The 20,403-nt window shown below is 38.9% G+C and overlaps 1 long non-coding RNA gene across 2 annotated transcripts; it reads left to right on the plus strand.

The window, feature by feature from the left end:
* Nucleotides 1-4,195: 4,195 nt before the first annotated feature.
* LOC143852345 (uncharacterized) lies at nt 4,196-8,321 on the plus strand. 2 transcript variants are annotated; one of them, XR_013236856.1, is made up of 2 exons: nt 4,196-4,631; nt 7,822-8,321. It is a non-coding gene; the product is annotated as an uncharacterized LOC143852345 (long non-coding RNA). The 2 variants fall into 2 exon arrangements; XR_013236791.1 differs by having other exon boundaries at nt 7,882-8,321.
* The last annotated feature ends 12,082 nt before the right edge of the window (nt 8,322-20,403 follow it).

Below are 20,403 nucleotides of genomic sequence, written 5' to 3' on the forward strand. Positions count from 1 at the left end.
GAGTTATGATGGAAATAGTTAGACTCGCGCTTTGGTCTAGCATTTTACAGACCTACCTCCGATTGATTGACCATGACTCACTCAATTCAACTCGGAATTCATTGAAATTTGTTCCATTTCAAAGGTGTCGAAGTGTAGTTTAAAACGGAAGAAACGGAGACGAAAAACACCAAGTATTTTGAGAGTTATGATGGAAATAGTTAGACTTGCGCTTTGGTCTAGCATTTTACAGACCTACCTCCGATTGATTGACCATGACTCACTCAATTCAACTCGGAATTCATTGAAATTTGTTCCATTTCGAAGGTGTCGAAGTGTAGTTTAAAACGGAAGAAACGGTGATGAAAAACTCCAAGTATTATGAGAGTTATGACGGAAATAGTTTGAATCGCGCTTTGGTCTAGCATTTTACAGACCTAACTCCGATTGATTGACCATAACTCACTCAATTCAACTCGGAATTCATTGAAATTTATTCCATTTCGAAGGTGTCGAAGTGTAGTTTAAAACGGAAGAAACGGAGATGAAAAACTCCAAGTATTTTTCGAGTTATGATGGAAATAGTTAGACTCGTGCTTTGGTCTAGCATTTTACAGACCTACCTCCGATTGATTGACCATGACTCACTCAATTCAACTCGGGATTCATTGAAATTTGTTCCATTTTGAAGGTGTCGAAGAGTAGTTTAAAACGGAAGAAACGGAGACGAAAAACTCCAAGTATTTTGAGAGTTATGATGGAAATAGTTAGACTCGCGCTTTGGTCTAGCATTTTACAGACCTACCTCCGATTGATTGACCATGACTCTCTCAATTCAACTCGGGATTCATTGAAATTTGTTACATTTCAAAGGTGTCGAAGTGTAGTTTAAAACGGAAGAAACGGAGTCGAAAAACTCCAAGTATTTTGAGAGTTATGATGGAAATAGTTACACTCGCGCTTTGGTCTAGCGGTTTAGAAACCTACCTCCGATTGATTCATCATAACTCACTCAATTCAACTCGGAATTCATTGAAATTTGTTCAATTTCGAAGGTGTTGAAGTGTAGTTTAAAACGGAAGAAACGGAGATGAAAAACTCCAAGTATTGTGAGAGTTATGATGGAAATAGGTTGACTCGCGCTTTGGTCTAGCATTTTACAGACCTAACTCCGATTGGTTGACTATGACTCACTCAATTCAACTTGGAATTCATTGAAATTTATTCAATTTCGAAGGTGTCGAAGTGTAGTTTAAAACGGAAGAAACGGAGATGAAAAACTGCAAGTATTTTTAGAGTTATGATGGATATTTAGACTGGCGCTTTGGTCTAGCATTTTACAGACCTAACACCGATTGATTGACCATAACTCACTCAATTCAACTCGGAATTCATTGAAAGTTATTTCATTTCGAAGGTGTTGAAGTGTAGTTTAAAAGGGAAGAAACGGAGACGAAAAACTCCAAGAATTTTGGGAGTTATGATGGAAATAGTTAGACTCGCTCTTTGGTCTAGCATTTTACAGACCTACCTCCGATTGATTGACCAAAACTCACTAAATTCAACTCGAAATTCATTGAAATTTGTTCCATTTCGAAGGTGTCGAAGAGTAGTTTAAAACGGAAGAAACGGAGACGGAAATCTCCAAGTATTTTGAGAGTTATGATGGAAATAGTTAGACTCGCGCTTTGCTCTAGCATTTTACAGACCTACCTCCGATTGATTGACCATGACTCACTCAATTCAACTCGGAATTCATTGAAATTTATTCCCTTTCGAAGGTGTCGAAGTGTAGTTTAAAACGGAAGAAACGGAGATGAAAAACTCCAAGTATTTTGAGAGTTATGATGGAAATAGTTACACTCGCGCTTTGGTCTAGCGGTTTAGAAACCTACCTCCGATTGATTGATCATAACTCACTCAATTCAACTTGGAATTCATTGAAATTTGTTCCATTTCGAAGGTGTCGAAGTGTAGTTTAAAACGGAAGAAACGGTGATGAAAAACTCCAAGTATTATTAGAGTTATGATGGCAATAGTTTGACTCGCGCTTTGGTCTAGCATTTTACAGACCTAACTCCGATTGATTGACCATAACTCACTCAATTCAACTCGGAATCCATTGAAATTTATTCCATTTCGAAGGTGTCGAAGTGTAGTTTAAAACGGAAGAAACGGTGATGAAAAACTCCAAGTATTATTAGAGTTATGATGGCAATAGTTTGACTCGCGCTTTGGTCTAGCATTTTACAGACCTAACTCCGATTGATTGACCATGACTCACTCAATTCAACTCGGAATTCATTGAAATTTGTTCCATTTCAAAGGTGTCGAAGTGTAGTTTAAAACGGAAGAAACGGAGACGAAAAACACCAAGTATTTTGAGAGTTATGATGGAAATAGTTAGACTTGCGCTTTGGTCTAGCATTTTACAGACCTACCTCCGATTGATTGACCATGACTCACTCAATTCAACTCGGAATTCATTGAAATTTGTTCCATTTCGAAGGTGTCGAAGTGTAGTTTAAAACGGAAGAAACGGTGATGAAAAACTCCAAGTATTATTAGAGTTATGATGGCAATAGTTTGACTCGCGCTTTGGTCTAGCATTTTACAGACCTAACTCCGATTGATTGACCATAACTCACTCAATTCAACTCAGAATCCATTGAAATTTATTCCATTTCGAAGGTGTTGAAGTGTAGTTTAAAACGGAAGAAACGGAGACGAAAAACTCCAAGTATTTTGAGAGTTATGATGGAAATAGTTAGACTCGCGCTTTGGTCTAGCATTTTACAGACTTAGCTCCGATTGATTGACCATAACTCACTCAATTCATCTCGAAATTCATTGAAATTTATTCCATTTCCAAGGTGTCGAATTGTAGTTGAAAACGGAAGAAACGGAGACGAAAAACTCCAAGTATTTTGAGAGTTATGATGGAAATAGTTAGACTCGCGCTTTGGTCTAGCATTTTACAGACCTACCTCCGATTGATTGACCATGACTCACTCAATTCAACTCGGGATTCATTGAAATTTGTTCCATTTTGAAGGTGTCGAAGAGTAGTTTAAAACGGAAGAAACGGAGACGAAAAACTCCAAGTATTTTGAGAGTTATGATGGAAATAGTTAGACTTGCGCTTTGGTCTAGCATTTTACAGACCTACCTCCGATTGATTGACCATGACTCCCTCAATTCAACTCGGAATTCATTGAAATTTGTTACATTTCAAAGGTGTCGAAGTGTAGTTTAAAACGGAAGAAACGGAGTCGAAAAACTCCAAGTATTTTGAGAGTTATGATGGAAATAGTTAGACTCGCGCTTTGGTCTAGCATTTTACAGACCTACCTCCGATTGATTGACCATGACTCACTAAATTCAACTCGGAATTCATTGAAATTTGTTCAATTTCGAAGGTGTCGAAGTGTAGTTTAAAATGGAAGAAACGGAAATGAAAAACTCCAAGTATTGTGAGAGTTGTGATGGAAATAGGTTGACTCGCGCTTTGGTCTAGCATTTTACAGACCTAACTCCGATTGGTTGACTATGACTCACTCAATTCAACTCGGAATTCATTGAAATTTATTCAATTTCGAAGGTGTCGAAGTGTAGTTTAAAACGGAAGAAACGGAGATGAAAAACTGCAAGTATTTTTAGAGTTATGATGGATATTTAGACTGGCGCTTTGGTCTAGCATTTTACAGACCTAACACCGATTGATTGACCATAACTCACTCAATTCAACTCGGAATTCATTGAAAGTTATTTCATTTCGAAGGTGTTGAAGTGTAGTTTAAAAGGGAAGAAACGGAGACGAAAACTGCAAGAATTTTGGGAGTTATGATGGAAATAGTTAGACTCGCTCTTTGGTCTAGCATTTTACAGACCTACCTCCGATTGATTGACCAAAACTCACTAAATTCAACTCAAAATTCATTGAAATTTGTTCCATTTCGAAGGTGTCGAAGAGTAGTTTAAAACGGAAGAAACGGAGACGGAAATCTCCAAGTATTTTGAGAGTTATGATGGAAATAGTTAGACTCGCGCTTTGGTCTAGCATTTTACAGACCTACCTGTAGACACCCCATTTTGTTTTGTTTTAATCAACAAATAAATTAGTGTGTTAAATCCATGTGAGAACCCCCTCTATCATTGATTTATATGTTTTAGGTCATTAATATCTTGATCTGACTTTACGGATCATCAATCGGGACAAAATAAGCTAGGGTCACTTCATAGCCCGGACCCTGATTCCATTCCGAGACCCGATTTCCGTAAATCGTTAGATCAATGGCAGATCATGACCTGGGTCTAACCATCCAAAACCACCTAACCTCTCCTCTCATCCTAACCATTCAAACCTCACCTAACCTCACCTAACCTCTCCTCCCATCATAACCATCCAAACCTCACCTAACCTCACCTAACCTCACCTAACATCACCTAACCTCACCTAACCTTACCTAACCTCACCTAACCTCACCTAACCTCCTATCCCATTCTCCTATAAATACCCTCTCATCTCACCAAAGAAAAGGGAGGAAAAAAAAGAAAAGAGGAGAGAACCCCTCTCTTAGAAAATTCAAGCCCTCTCTCTAGACCAAATCCCTCTTCTCCATAAGTTTGCATGGAATATCGTCTACAAAAAGGTATGTCTTTTGGAATTTTATTTTCTTTTCTATATTTGTGGGATTGAGTGTTGTTTTGCGTATATTTTGGTTGATGTCATGTTTAATTTTGTACTAGTTTGGCCTTGGTCATGTTCTCACTTATGCTAAATATAATTAATGTGTTAGGGTCATTAGAACCTATTTGCGATGGGATGTTGAAATCATTGGCTTGTTAGGGAATTTAGATTTCTTTTGGGAAAACAATTCATTAAAAATTTTGAACATTTACAAGAAAGAAAACTTGAATTTTACATGAATTATCAAAACCCATTTAATTTGGCTTACAAAACCTCCATCTTTCAATTGATAACAACAGCCCCCACTCCAATTTGATAACAACAGCCCCCACTCAATCTCAAGAACCCAATATCCATACCCCACCTTGCCAAGTAGATAAAAACAACCCCTTTTTCAAACATCCCATTTGAATCTAATCTCAGGCCCATTCAAGCCATTTTTCATATTCACCGTCTTTTAATCACTAAAAAAATAAGAACTATCAAAAGAAAACATGGGGGTGCCAATATCATTCCCGTCATAGTGCTAGCTGTTAGACTTTAAACAGATTTTTCGACCTCTAAACAACAGAATCGTGGGAAATGGTTAACTACAAAGTAGTAGATATTTTCGTGCCGTTTCCAACGAGTATTCGTGCTAGATCAGACAGCGAGCGGTTAAAAAGTTAAGTCCAAAATGGTTGCGGCACACCTTTAGGCATTTCCAGTTTAATGTTGCTGTCCTTTTGTTTGCAACACAAATTCGAACCTCTAAATCACAGATTTACAAACAATGGAGAACTACAAAGTTGTAGCCCTATAAAAGATCTTTCCAACGCATGTTTGTACGTTGAATTTGGCCAAGCGGTTAAAGAGTTACGACAGTTTTAGTGGGCTGCATTTGTCAGATCTTTTAATGGTCAATGGTTTGTCGAATTTGTGCAATTGTCAAAACTTGGTTGTGTTAACGTCATTTTCCAAACCAAAATCGAAAGACATTAATCTAAAATACATCCAACCTAAAATTAACAAAACTAAAATTCACCCATTTAAAATCCACTGATAAAAATCCGTTAAAAGCCATTAACCAAAAGACCACTAAAAATTTCAAATGAAACTAAAACCTTCTAAATAAACAACTTTAAAAGCTACCAAACACACTAAATACCTTCAGATAATAAAAGCTTCAAGAAAACTCTAAAAGTTTCCACAAACCCAAAAGAATTCGAGATTCCCAAGAGCCGGTGGATTCAAAATTCCTTTAGGAACCCTTAGAGCCCAATTTAGGAACACTGGTGTCGTGTCGTGTCGTGTCCTAAGTTTTAGGGAGTCCTAGGTTTTAGGGAGTCCTAGAGTCAGGAGTCCAGCCTCATCACGGACGTTTGCTATGTATAGCAACCGTGCCATAGGTTTAGTTACACTAGTCACCCGATCTTTTCCATAGGACAAGCCTAGTAAACTAGGATGTAGGCTAACCTGCATTAGTCTAAGGGACAACTTGCATTTAGATAAGAATCATATAGCATCTTCGATGAAATCCTAAGATAATAAAATCTTCAACTTGAATTAAATAACTTCTCCTAAAACTGTTGAAACAGTCAATCCCGTCTAGGTCGGTGTCTTAGTTGAGTTAGGCATATGTAACTTAGCTTAGGTGCACCGAACTACGTCGACTCTGATCCCAGTGAGGCTTGGGTACGTAGGCAGCTTGGATGTCTGATGGCATACCACCCGCGAGTCGGCACCACAAACAAATTGTGGTGTTTTGTATATTAATTTTCTTGTAAATGCTTAATCAAATCACTTAGGACTTTCCATGAAATTAGAATTTTAGGAGAACTTTCACTTAGATTGAATCCAGACAAATTAATAAATCAAGATACACATTTAGGATTCACATTGAAATTAGATCATAGGATGCATGTCACTTAGTTCGCACATTAACATAGAGTTGAATGAGCCATTTAAAATAAATTTAAAAGAGTTAGCTTTTGGAATCGAAGACCGATTATCGGGCAGGAATGGTGCATGTGGCGGATAACTCCCCATACCTTCCATTCTCGTAACCAGGTAGCGAGTCTAGATTTCTGGTTAATTTCGGGTCCTAGATCCCACATCTAGGTGGCGACTCTGTCAGTCTCTTTCGTGTGGAATTCGGATTGCCTTAGTGATCCCAAGTTCACAGGAAAGACGAATTAAAATCAACAATTAAAAAACACACGCCAATCGCGTGGATACGAGAGACCAAGAGAAGAGAGCGCGGCGGCTCGCCCCACGCCCCTCTCGCGGGATCAGGGTACCACAGTCTGGCGACTCTGCTGGGGACCACCTAACTTCATTAAAATTTCAAAAGATAATTCATTTGAATTTAATTTAACTGGCTCATAAAAACTCTATACTTGTTAGATTAGTTTGTCTTGTTTTATTTTCTCTCATCACATTTTACTCGAACTTAATTTAACAAAACCTGAAGGCATCATAGATTGCGCGAACTTATTGCACACACTTACATCACTTGCATCTAAACCCTTGCATCTCACATTCACACACGTCCTATTTTAGGAACCCGGAGTGTTATCTAGCATGGTTGACTGGGATTTCATCACCTGGTGCCTCTGTGCTAGAGAAGCATTCCACCCTTAGCCTAGTACCTTTATGGTGCGTAAACGGATCTATTGTTCACGTACTGATACGCCGGACACTGGTACAGTATATCGAACATGGATTCGCGCTAAGGGAACTCTTGGCCTTACCCCTAGATTAACCCACACATGCATGTAGTATACGAACACATGTGCATCACATGTGTGAGCCTAGTTTAGGATATCCTACCCATTTGTGTCTAGATTAGACCGTAGTCCATCTTCCAATGGCTACGATCGGTCCTAGGTACACAAACAAAGTCATGAGTTGAGATCCTATCTCCACTCCGCTTGATTAGGATTAGGGTTGATGCCTTCAGGTCACACTGTTAAAATGTGCAAGATTAAAAACTTTCCCTTTGGGGTTAGGATATAAATCCCATCATTTCCAAAGATCTCATAGGATTAGTCATTCATGATCTATCCGTTGAAAGCAATCTTATGCTATCTCATCTAATCTCTTGATCGTGCGTCTTTCATTCTTCTGTCATACAATTCGATCGTATCTTCATGCCATCCCCTAACTGGCAGATGCAGAATCTCACAATCTTTCGATTATGCGTTCTCATGATCTGATCATGCCTGGTCCAGATAATCCAATCTTGCTTGTACCCCTGGTCTGTTCCTCCTCTAGGGGCTACCTTTTTCAAGATTATTTTGCTAAGTCCTTCAGAGTTCACTCTCAGAATCCTTGAGCTAGGGGCATTTCCCTATGCGAATCAGTCATCATTGTCCAAAATTGAAAGTATCAGCCATGATGATGTTCAGAACGAACCAGCCTTCGCCGAGCCTTCAACGCCAAACAGTTGCAGCAGTTAAAGTTTTAGTCACTTACTATTTTATGTTGAGTCAGTCATCATGGTCAGTATAATTGTTGAGTCCGGTCTTACAGTTAAAGGTCAATGCCTAGTCCAGGCAAGTTATCTTCTGTTTCCCTTTCTTATTTAGAGTTGTGAATCCTGAGCATGTTCAGGATAGGTCGTCTGATGTAATAGCTTTTCTTTAAATAAAATTTCGGTCAGTTCCAAAAAGTTCACTTGTGTCTGTTCTTAAGTGTGCTTCTGATCTTAAAATAAGACTCCCTCTTCAAATGAGGACAAAATTGACGAAACTCCACTTGAGTCACAGCAATTACTTGAACGAGAGGAGGAGCGCCAATCCCAACCTTTCAAAGATGAAATTGAAATGATAAACACTGGCACTGAAACTTTGATTCAGTGAATGCCGATTGAAAATACATTACCCTCTAAAGAGTGTGAAGAATTGATAAAATTATTTCAAGAATAAGAAGATTGTCTAGAAAAGCTACAACCGATACCAAGGGCAAGACATAGATGGAAAGCTCAAAGAAAATGAATGAAGTGAATATCATATGCTATGCAAGGGGCATGGAGTAGAAACAACTTTCATATTTCCAATCGATGACCTTGGTTCTCAAATTCATAACATGAAGCCATCAAATTCGAGATAAGAAGTTCAAGAGCAAGCATTGAAAAGTGATCATCAGATATCAAGAGTTACAAATCCATAGATGGAGGATGTCGAAGAACAAGTTTCGCTCTATGAAAGCCGAAAGCACGCATTAGAATCTTGAAAGAAGAAAATCCATTATCTTACCTGGAAATGCCGTCAAACTCCGTGAAAAAAAAAAAAAGAGAAAAAAAAGAAATAAATAATCAGTACCAGACAGACTCTAGTAACCTAGATCGATTCCCAATCTGAACATCGAAAGGCCTCCTTTGGCCGATTAAATCCCAAAATCAAAACCCAATGAATACCGATTTGCAAACCCTTCGAGCCTAAATCAAATTTTCTTGAAAACCCATCAAACTCGGGGCATTCGCCCCGAACTACGCGAGACCTGATCCCTATACTGGGGTACGTAGGCAACTCGGTTGAACCGAGTTCGGTCGATTCAAAAAGGAAAAGAAATTCAATCCTTTCAAAAAAAAAAAGAGAGGGACAAGTTCCAAAAGAAGAGAAGTTAATTGTTCCAGAAAGAAAAGAAAAAAAGGAAAAAAAAAATCAAACAATTTATCTTCAAACTAGGGGCATTCGCCCTGAACTACACACGACCTGATTCCTACCTTGGGATATGTAGGCGACCTGTTCACAGGTTCGGTCGAAATCTTTGTTGAGCCTTAAGCCATTCTTTGAAAAGCCCTATCCTACCTATAAAAGTCCTTCTGGTGTTCAGAACTAATGAGCTAGGTCCTGAGATACAATAAAAAAATGAAATGATGATGAATAAGAAAAATAACGGAGTTTGAAGATCTGCTAGACTAAAAACCTGAAAGGGCGGTCTAGGCAAAATTTAAGATCATTCCCCTGCTAAGTTGAAAACCCGAAAGGGCGGCTTAGGCAAAAGCTAAGGGGATAGCCTGCTGGATCGAAAACCTAGAAAGGTGGTTCAGGCAAAAGTTAAGGCTAGCGCGGTCCGCCAAGTTAAAAACCCTGAAGAGGTGACTTGGTCACGGTAAGAGAATCAGTATAAGAAGGCAACAGCCGGTATCAAGACTGAAGATCAACTGAAGTTCAAGCAAATTCAAGTGATATCCTCAAAACTGGGGGCATTGAAGCTAAGCAATCTTAGGGGTCGTAATTAAATTCTTGAGGCATTACTGTTTCGAGGAAGAAGTCCGGTGTTTACCAATTGAAAAACTATTCCTTGAAAGGATAGACTTACCAAACAAAACATTAACTAAGTCAGAAGCATCACTATGTTTGTCAGTATAGTCAGTCAATCTTTATTATTCTAAGTTCACTCCTTCAGGGCTGCTCAATCCTTTGAGTAGTGCCTTTCATCTAAGTTTTCTCTTTAGAAAGAGTCAATTGTCGTTCCTATGTCCAAATGATGTAACTGTCTTGGTGAAGGAGGCCAGGCCTAGGCAGCTCCCTGCAATTATACCTGAAAGAGCTCGAGAATTTAGTCAAACAACTTCATTTCAAAGAAGATCAGCTCAGAAAAATTCAGAAGTAGAAACATCAGAAAGCCCAGCTTCCGTAAAAAGATCATACCCCAGGAAGGCACCTTAAGCTTGGAAGAACCTCAGATGCAATGGTGGTTGAGCCAATTTCTCAGAAAGATGAACCATTCAAATTCATAATTCCCTTCCGGTTAGTTATCCTGGTCAAGAAATGTTTATCTAAACACCTGTCAAGAAGCAGATCCCGCTTTTCCATGTTAATATCCAAGAGAGTCGTTGTTCTAAATTACCAATCTCAAATGTCTTGTTCAAGGTTTCAGTTATCAAAATCCCCAGAAGACAAGACCAGCAGTCTCTTTGAGAAAAATCTTGTTGAAGTTTCATAAAAATGTTCCTAATCCATTCTTGCTAGTAATGGTTCTTCGTTCCAAAGGTTTGCCGTTTCATCATTCGTCAAAGTCCTAGTTTCCAACATCTTTGTCGGGCACGATCCATAATATCCCCGATTTCATTGAGTTCAAAAAAATAAAAAATTCATCAAATCCAATCTTACGTCAAATTCAAGTTCATGGAAAATCTCTAAATTCTTCGAGCCCGTTTGTGAACGGTACCTCTTTTCTCGAGCCCATTTGCAAATGGCCTCGTCTTCTCCTTGAGCCCGTTTGTGAACGGTGCCTCATCTCTCGAGTCCATTTGTGAATGGTTTCGTCTTCTCCTTGAGCCCATTTGTGAACGGTGCCTCATTTTCTGAGTTCATTTATGAATGGTCTCATGTCCTCCTTGAGCCCGTTTGTGGACGGTGCCTCATTTCTCAAAAAATCAAAAATTCATCAAATCCAATCCCCAATTCAAAAAATCCAATCCTACGTCAAATTCAAATTCATAAAAATCTCTAAATTTTTCATTGTTGAATTCATCAATCAAAGCTATCTTGTGTCGTCGAGCCCGTTTGTGAACGGTGCCTCATTTCTCGAGCCCATTTGTGAATGGTCTCGTCTTCTCCTTGAGCCCGTTTGCGGACGGTACCTCATTTCCCAAAAATAAAAATTCATCAAATCCAATCCCCGATTCAAACAAATCCAATCTTACGTCAAATTCAAGTTCATGAAAAATCTCATGTCCTCTTTGAGCCCTTCTGTGAAAGGTGCCTCATTTCTCGAGGCCGTTTGTGAATGGTCTCGTCTTCTCCTTGAGCCCGTTTGCGGACGGTACCTCATTTCCCAAAAATAAAAAATTCATCAAAACCAATCCCCGATTCAAACAAATCCAACTTACGTCAAATTCAAGTTCATGAAAAATCTCATGCCCTCTTTGAGCCCGTTTGTGAACGGTGCCTCTTTTCTCGAGGCCATTTGGGGATGGTCTCGTCTCCTCCTTGAACCCGTTTGTGAACAGGTTTCTCATTCTCTGAGTCCATTTGTGAATGGTCTCATGTCCTCTTTGAGCCCGTTTGTGAACGGTGCCTCTTTTCTCGAGGCCATTTGTGAATGGTCTCATCTTCTCCTTGAGCCCGTTTGCGGACGGTACCTCATTTTCCAAAAATAAAAAAATTTATCAAATCCAAATCCTTAATTAAAAAATAAAAATAAAAATCCATTCCTACGTCAAATTCAAGTTCATAAAAAAATCCCTAAATTCTTCGAGCCCGTTTGTGAACGGTGCCTCATTTCTCGAGTCCATTTGTGAATGGTCTCGTCTTCTCTTCGAACCCGTTTGTGAACAGGTGTCTCATTCTCTGAGTCCATTTGTGAATGGTCTCATCTTCTCCTTGAGCCCGTTTGTGAACGGTGCCTCATTTTCTGAGTCCATTTGTGAATGGTCTCGTGTCCTCTTTGAGCCCGTTTATGAACGGTGCCTCATTTCTCGAGTCCATTTGTGAATGGTCTTGTCTTCTCCTTGAGCCCGTTTGTGAACGGTGCCTCATTTCTCGAATCCATTTGTGAATGGTCTTGTCTTCTCCTTGAGCCCGTTTGTGAACGGTGCCTCATTTCTCGAATCCATTTGTGAATGGTCTCGTCTTCTCCTTGAGCCCGTTTGTGAACGGTGCCTCATTTCTCGAGTCCATTTGTGAATGGTCTCGTCTTCTCCTTGAGCCTGTTTGTGAATGGTGCCTCATTTCTCGAGTCCATTTGTGAATGGTCTTGTCTTATCCTTGAGCCCGTTTGTGAATGGTGCCTCTTTTCTCGAATCCATTTGTGAATGGTATCGTCCTCCTTGAGCCCGTTTGTGAATGGTGCCTCATTTCTCGAGTCCATTTGTGAATGGTCTTGTCTTCTCCTTGAGCCCGTTTGTGAACGGTGCCTCTTTTCTCGAATCCATTTGTGAATGGTATCTTCCTCCTTGAGCCTGTTTGTGAACGGTGCCTCATTTCTCGAGTCCATTTGTGAATGGTCTTGTCTTCTCCTTGAGCCCGTTTGTGAACGGTGCCTCTTTTCTCGAGTCCATTTGTGAATGGTTTTCTATCCTCCTTGAGGCCGTTTGTGAACGGTGCCTCATTATCCAAGTCCATTTGGGAATGCTTCTTATCCTCGTTGAACCCGCTTGTGAGCGGCGTCTCATCTCCTTCTAAAAATTGTTTGAGAGCGATCTTTGTCCTTTCCCTTCAGAATCCATTCGAAAATGATATCTCATTCTCTAATTGCCCGTTTGTGAACGGCGCCGCATCGAGTTTTTATTATTATTCAAGTTCTAGGGTTTCATCTAAGGTTTTGCATTATGTTAAGGTGCGTTGTGTCTAGAGAGTCCTTTGTCGATTAAAACTACGCAAAATGGTTCTGTCATTTTTAACTTTGGTATTCAATGACTACGTCATCTCTACCAAAGAGGGGCATCTGTAGACACCCCATTTTGTTTTGTTTTAATCAACAAATAAATTAGTGTGTTAAATCCATGTGAGAACCCCCTCTATCATTGATTTATATGTTTTAGGTCATTAATATCTTGATCTGACTTTACGGATCATCAATCGGGACAAAATAAGCTAGGGTCACTTCATAGCCCGGACCCTGATTCCATTCCGAGACCCGATTTCCGTAAATCGTTAGATCAATGGCAGATCATGACCTGGGTCTAACCATCCAAAACCACCTAACCTCTCCTCTCATCCTAACCATTCAAACCTCACCTAACCTCACCTAACCTCTCCTCCCATCATAACCATCCAAACCTCACCTAACCTCACCTAACCTCACCTAACATCACCTAACCTCACCTAACCTTACCTAACCTCACCTAACCTCACCTAACCTCCTATCCCATTCTCCTATAAATACCCTCTCATCTCACCAAAGAAAAGGGAGGAAAAAAAAGAAAAGAGGAGAGAACCCCTCTCTTAGAAAATTCAAGCCCTCTCTCTAGACCAAATCCCTCTTCTCCATAAGTTTGCATGGAATATCGTCTACAAAAAGGTATGTCTTTTGGAATTTTATTTTCTTTTCTATATTTGTGGGATTGAGTGTTGTTTTGCGTATATTTTGGTTGATGTCATGTTTAATTTTGTACTAGTTTGGCCTTGGTCATGTTCTCACTTATGCTAAATATAATTAATGTGTTAGGGTCATTAGAACCTATTTGCGATGGGATGTTGAAATCATTGGCTTGTTAGGGAATTTAGATTTCTTTTGGGAAAACAATTCATTAAAAATTTTGAACATTTACAAGAAAGAAAACTTGAATTTTACATGAATTATCAAAACCCATTTAATTTGGCTTACAAAACCTCCATCTTTCAATTGATAACAACAGCCCCCACTCCAATTTGATAACAACAGCCCCCACTCAATCTCAAGAACCCAATATCCATACCCCACCTTGCCAAGTAGATAAAAACAACCCCTTTTTCAAACATCCCATTTGAATCTAATCTCAGGCCCATTCAAGCCATTTTTCATATTCACCGTCTTTTAATCACTAAAAAAATAAGAACTATCAAAAGAAAACATGGGGGTGCCAATATCATTCCCGTCATAGTGCTAGCTGTTAGACTTTAAACAGATTTTTCGACCTCTAAACAACAGAATCGTGGGAAATGGTTAACTACAAAGTAGTAGATATTTTCGTGCCGTTTCCAACGAGTATTCGTGCTAGATCAGACAGCGAGCGGTTAAAAAGTTAAGTCCAAAATGGTTGCGGCACACCTTTAGGCATTTCCAGTTTAATGTTGCTGTCCTTTTGTTTGCAACACAAATTCGAACCTCTAAATCACAGATTTACAAACAATGGAGAACTACAAAGTTGTAGCCCTATAAAAGATCTTTCCAACGCATGTTTGTACGTTGAATTTGGCCAAGCGGTTAAAGAGTTACGACAGTTTTAGTGGGCTGCATTTGTCAGATCTTTTAATGGTCAATGGTTTGTCGAATTTGTGCAATTGTCAAAACTTGGTTGTGTTAACGTCATTTTCCAAACCAAAATCGAAAGACATTAATCTAAAATACATCCAACCTAAAATTAACAAAACTAAAATTCACCCATTTAAAATCCACTGATAAAAATCCGTTAAAAGCCATTAACCAAAAGACCACTAAAAATTTCAAATGAAACTAAAACCTTCTAAATAAACAACTTTAAAAGCTACCAAACACACTAAATACCTTCAGATAATAAAAGCTTCAAGAAAACTCTAAAAGTTTCCACAAACCCAAAAGAATTCGAGATTCCCAAGAGCCGGTGGATTCAAAATTCCTTTAGGAACCCTTAGAGCCCAATTTAGGAACACTGGTGTCGTGTCGTGTCGTGTCCTAAGTTTTAGGGAGTCCTAGGTTTTAGGGAGTCCTAGAGTCAGGAGTCCAGCCTCATCACGGACGTTTGCTATGTATAGCAACCGTGCCATAGGTTTAGTTACACTAGTCACCCGATCTTTTCCATAGGACAAGCCTAGTAAACTAGGATGTAGGCTAACCTGCATTAGTCTAAGGGACAACTTGCATTTAGATAAGAATCATATAGCATCTTCGATGAAATCCTAAGATAATAAAATCTTCAACTTGAATTAAATAACTTCTCCTAAAACTGTTGAAACAGTCAATCCCGTCTAGGTCGGTGTCTTAGTTGAGTTAGGCATATGTAACTTAGCTTAGGTGCACCGAACTACGTCGACTCTGATCCCAGTGAGGCTTGGGTACGTAGGCAGCTTGGATGTCTGATGGCATACCACCCGCGAGTCGGCACCACAAACAAATTGTGGTGTTTTGTATATTAATTTTCTTGTAAATGCTTAATCAAATCACTTAGGACTTTCCATGAAATTAGAATTTTAGGAGAACTTTCACTTAGATTGAATCCAGACAAATTAATAAATCAAGATACACATTTAGGATTCACATTGAAATTAGATCATAGGATGCATGTCACTTAGTTCGCACATTAACATAGAGTTGAATGAGCCATTTAAAATAAATTTAAAAGAGTTAGCTTTTGGAATCGAAGACCGATTATCGGGCAGGAATGGTGCATGTGGCGGATAACTCCCCATACCTTCCATTCTCGTAACCAGGTAGCGAGTCTAGATTTCTGGTTAATTTCGGGTCCTAGATCCCACATCTAGGTGGCGACTCTGTCAGTCTCTTTCGTGTGGAATTCGGATTGCCTTAGTGATCCCAAGTTCACAGGAAAGACGAATTAAAATCAACAATTAAAAAACACACGCCAATCGCGTGGATACGAGAGACCAAGAGAAGAGAGCGCGGCGGCTCGCCCCACGCCCCTCTCGCGGGATCAGGGTACCACACTACCTCCGATTGATTGACCATGACTCACTCAATTCAACTCGGAATTCATTGAAATTTATTCCCTTTCGAAGGTGTCGAAGTGTAGTTTAAAACGGAAGAAACGGAGATGAAAAACTCCAAGTATTTTGAGAGTTATGATGGAAATAGTTACACTCGCGCTTTGGTCTAGCGGTTTAGAAACCTACCTCCGATTGATTGATCATAACTCACTCAATTCAACTTGGAATTCATTGAAATTTGTTCCATTTCGAAGGTGTCGAAGTGTAGTTTAAAACGGAAGAAACGGTGATGAAAAACTCCAAGTATTATTAGAGTTATGATGGCAATAGTTTGACTCGCGCTTTGGTCTAGCATTTTACAGACCTAACTCCGATTGATTGACCATAACTCACTCAATTCAACTCGGAATCCATTGAAATTTATTCCATTTCGAAGGTGTTGAAGTGTAGTTTAAAACGGAAGAAACGGAGACGAAAAACTCCAAGTATTTTTAGAGTTATGATGGAAATAGTTAGACTCGCGCTTTGGTCTAGCATTTTACAGACCTACCTCCGATTGATTGACCATAACTCACTCAATTCATCTCGGAATTCATTGAAATTTATTCCATTTCCAAGGTGTCGAAGTGTAGTTTAAAACGAAAGAAACGGAGAAGAAAAACTCCAAGTATTTTGAGAGTTATGATGGAAATAGTTAGACTCGCGCTTTGGTCTAGCATTTTACAGACCTACCTCCGATTGATTGACCATGACTCACTCAATTCAACTCGGAATTCATTGAAATTTGTTCCATTTCAAAGGTGTCGAAGTGTAGTTTAAAACGGAAGAAACGGAGACGAAAAACACCAAGTATTTTGAGAGTTATGATGGAAATAGTTAGACTTGCGCTTTGGTCTAGCATTTTACAGACCTACCTCCGATTGATTGACCATGACTCACTCAATTCAACTCGGAATTCATTGAAATTTGTTCCATTTCGAAGGTGTCGAAGTGTAGTTTAAAACGGAAGAAACGGTGATGAAAAACTCCAAGTATTATGAGAGTTATGACGGAAATAGTTTGAATCGCGCTTTGGTCTAGCATTTTACAGACCTAACTCCGATTGATTGACCATAACTCACTCAATTCAACTCGGAATTCATTGAAATTTATTCCATTTCGAAGGTGTCGAAGTGTAGTTTAAAACGGAAGAAACGGAGATGAAAAACTCCAAGTATTATTAGAGTTATGATGGCAATAGTTTGACTCGCGCTTTGGTCTAGCATTTTACAGACCTAACTCCGATTGATTGACCATAACTCACTCAATTCAACTCGGAATCCATTGAAATTTATTCCATTTCGAAGGTGTTGAAGTGTAGTTTAAAACGGAAGAAACGGAGACGAAAAACTCCAAGTATTTTGAGAGTTATGATGGAAATAGTTAGACTCGCGCTTTGGTCTAGCATTTTACAGACTTAGCTCCGATTGATTGACCATAACTCACTCAATTCATCTCGAAATTCATTGAAATTTATTCCATTTCCAAGGTGTCGAATTGTAGTTGAAAACGGAAGAAACGGAGACGAAAAACTCGAAGTATTTTGAGAGTTATGATGGAAATAGTTAGACTCGCGCTTTGGTCTAGCATTTTACAGACCTACCTCCGATTGATTGACCATGACTCTCTCAATTCAACTCGGGATTCATTGAAATTTGTTACATTTCAAAGGTGTCGAAGTGTAGTTTAAAACGGAAGAAACGGAGTCGAAAAACTCCAAGTATTTTGAGAGTTATGATGGAAATAGTTACACTCGCGCTTTGGTCTAGCGGTTTAGAAACCTACCTCCGATTGATTCATCATAACTCACTCAATTCAACTCGGAATTCATTGAAATTTGTTCAATTTCGAAGGTGTTGAAGTGTAGTTTAAAACGGAAGAAACGGAGATGAAAAACTCCAAGTATTGTGAGAGTTATGATGGAAATAGGTTGACTCGCGCTTTGGTCTAGCATTTTACAGACCTAACTCCGATTGGTTGACTATGACTCACTCAATTCAACTTGGAATTCATTGAAATTTATTCAATTTCGAAGGTGTCGAAGTGTAGTTTAAAACGGAAGAAACGGAGATGAAAAACTGCAAGTATTTTTAGAGTTATGATGGATATTTAGACTGGCGCTTTGGTCTAGCATTTTACAGACCTAACACCGATTGATTGACCATAACTCACTCAATTCAACTCGGAATTCATTGAAAGTTATTTCATTTCGAAGGTGTTGAAGTGTAGTTTAAAAGGGAAGAAACGGAGACGAAAAACTCCAAGAATTTTGGGAGTTATGATGGAAATAGTTAGACTCGCTCTTTGGTCTAGCATTTTACAGACCTACCTCCGATTGATTGACCATGACTCACTAAATTCAACTCGGAATTCATTGAAATTTGTTCAATTTCGAAGGTGTCGAAGTGTAGTTTAAAATGGAAGAAACGGAAATGAAAAACTCCAAGTATTGTGAGAGTTGTGATGGAAATAGGTTGACTCGCGCTTTGGTCTAGCATTTTACAGACCTAACTCCGATTGGTTGACTATGACTCACTCAATTCAACTCGGAATTCATTGAAATTTATTCAATTTCGAAGGTGTCGAAGTGTAGTTTAAAACGGAAGAAACGGAGATGAAAAACTGCAAGTATTTTTAGAGTTATGATGGATATTTAGACTGGCGCTTTGGTCTAGCATTTTACAGACCTAACACCGATTGATTGACCATAACTCACTCAATTCAACTCGGAATTCATTGAAAGTTATTTCATTTCGAAGGTGTTGAAGTGTAGTTTAAAAGGGAAGAAACGGAGACGAAAACTGCAAGAATTTTGGGAGTTATGATGGAAATAGTTAGACTCGCTCTTTGGTCTAGCATTTTACAGACCTACCTCCGATTGATTGACCAAAACTCACTAAATTCAACTCAAAATTCATTGAAATTTGTTCCATTTCGAAGGTGTCGAAGAGTAGTTTAAAACGGAAGAAACGGAGACGGAAATCTCCAAGTATTTTGAGAGTTATGATGGAAATAGTTAGACTCGCGCTTTGGTCTAGCATTTTACAGACCTACCTCCGATTGATTGACCATGACTCACTCAATTCAACTCGGAATTCATTGAAATTTATTCCCTTTCGAAGGTGTCGAAGTGTAGTTTAAAACGGAAGAAACGGAGATGAAAAACTCCAAGTATTTTGAGAGTTATGATGGAAATAGTTACACTCGCGCTTTGGTCTAGCGGTTTAGAAACCTACCTCCGATTGATTGATCATAACTCACTCAATTCAACTTGGAATTCATTGAAATTTGTTCCATTTCGAAGGTGTCGAAGTGTAGTTTAAAACGGAAGAAACGGTGATGAAAAACTCCAAGTATTATTAGAGTTATGATGGCAATAGTTTGACTCGCGCTTTGGTCTAGCATTTTACAGACCTAACTCCGATTGATTGACCATAACTCACTCAATTCAACTCGGAATCCATTGAAATTTATTCCATTTCGAAGGTGTTGAAGTGTAGTTTAAAACGGAAGAAACGGAGACGAAAAACTCCAAGTATTTTTAGAGTTATGATGGAAATAGTTAGACTCGCGCTTTGGTCTAGCATTTTACAGACCTACCTCCGATTGATTGACCATAACTCACTCAATTCATCTCGGAATTCATTGAAATTTATTCCATTTCCAAGGTGTCGAAGTGTAGTTTAAAACGAAAGAAACGGAGAAGAAAAACTCCAAGTATTTTGAGAGTTATGATGGAAATAGTTAGACTCGCGCTTTGGTCTAGCATTTTACAGACCTACCTCCGATTGATTGACCATGACTCACTCAATTCAACTCGGAATTCATTGAAATTTGTTCCATTTCAAAGGTGTCGAAGTGTAGTTTAAAACGGAAGAAACGGAGACGAAAAACACCAAGTATTTTGAGAGTTATGATGGAAATAGTTAGACTTGCGCTTTGGTCTAGCATTTTACAGACCTACCTCCGATTGATTGACCATGACTCACTCAATTCAACTCGGAATTCATTGAAATTTGTTCCATTTCGAAGGTGTCGAAGTGTAGTTTAAAACGGAAGAAACGGTGATGAAAAACTCCAAGTATTATGAGAGTTATGACGGAAATAGTTTGAATCGCGCTTTGGTCTAGCATTTTACAGACCTAACTCCGATTGATTGACCATAACTCACTCAATTCAACTCGGAATTCATTGAAATTTATTCCATTTCGAAGGTGTCGAAGTGTAGTTTAAAACGGAAGAAACGGAGATGAAAAACTCCAAGTATTATTAGAGTTATGATGGCAATAGTTTGACTCGCGCTTTGGTCTAGCATTTTACAGACCTAACTCCGATTGATTGACCATAACTCACTCAATTCAACTCGGAATCCATTGAAATTTATTCCATTTCGAAGGTGTTGAAGTGTAGTTTAAAACG

This window comes from Tasmannia lanceolata, unplaced genomic scaffold, assembly GCF_043159265.1.
Source record: "Tasmannia lanceolata isolate RefF3 unplaced genomic scaffold, GAP_Taslan_0.1 ptg000001l, whole genome shotgun sequence".
NCBI classification, from domain to species: Eukaryota; Viridiplantae; Streptophyta; class Magnoliopsida; order Canellales; family Winteraceae; genus Tasmannia; species Tasmannia lanceolata.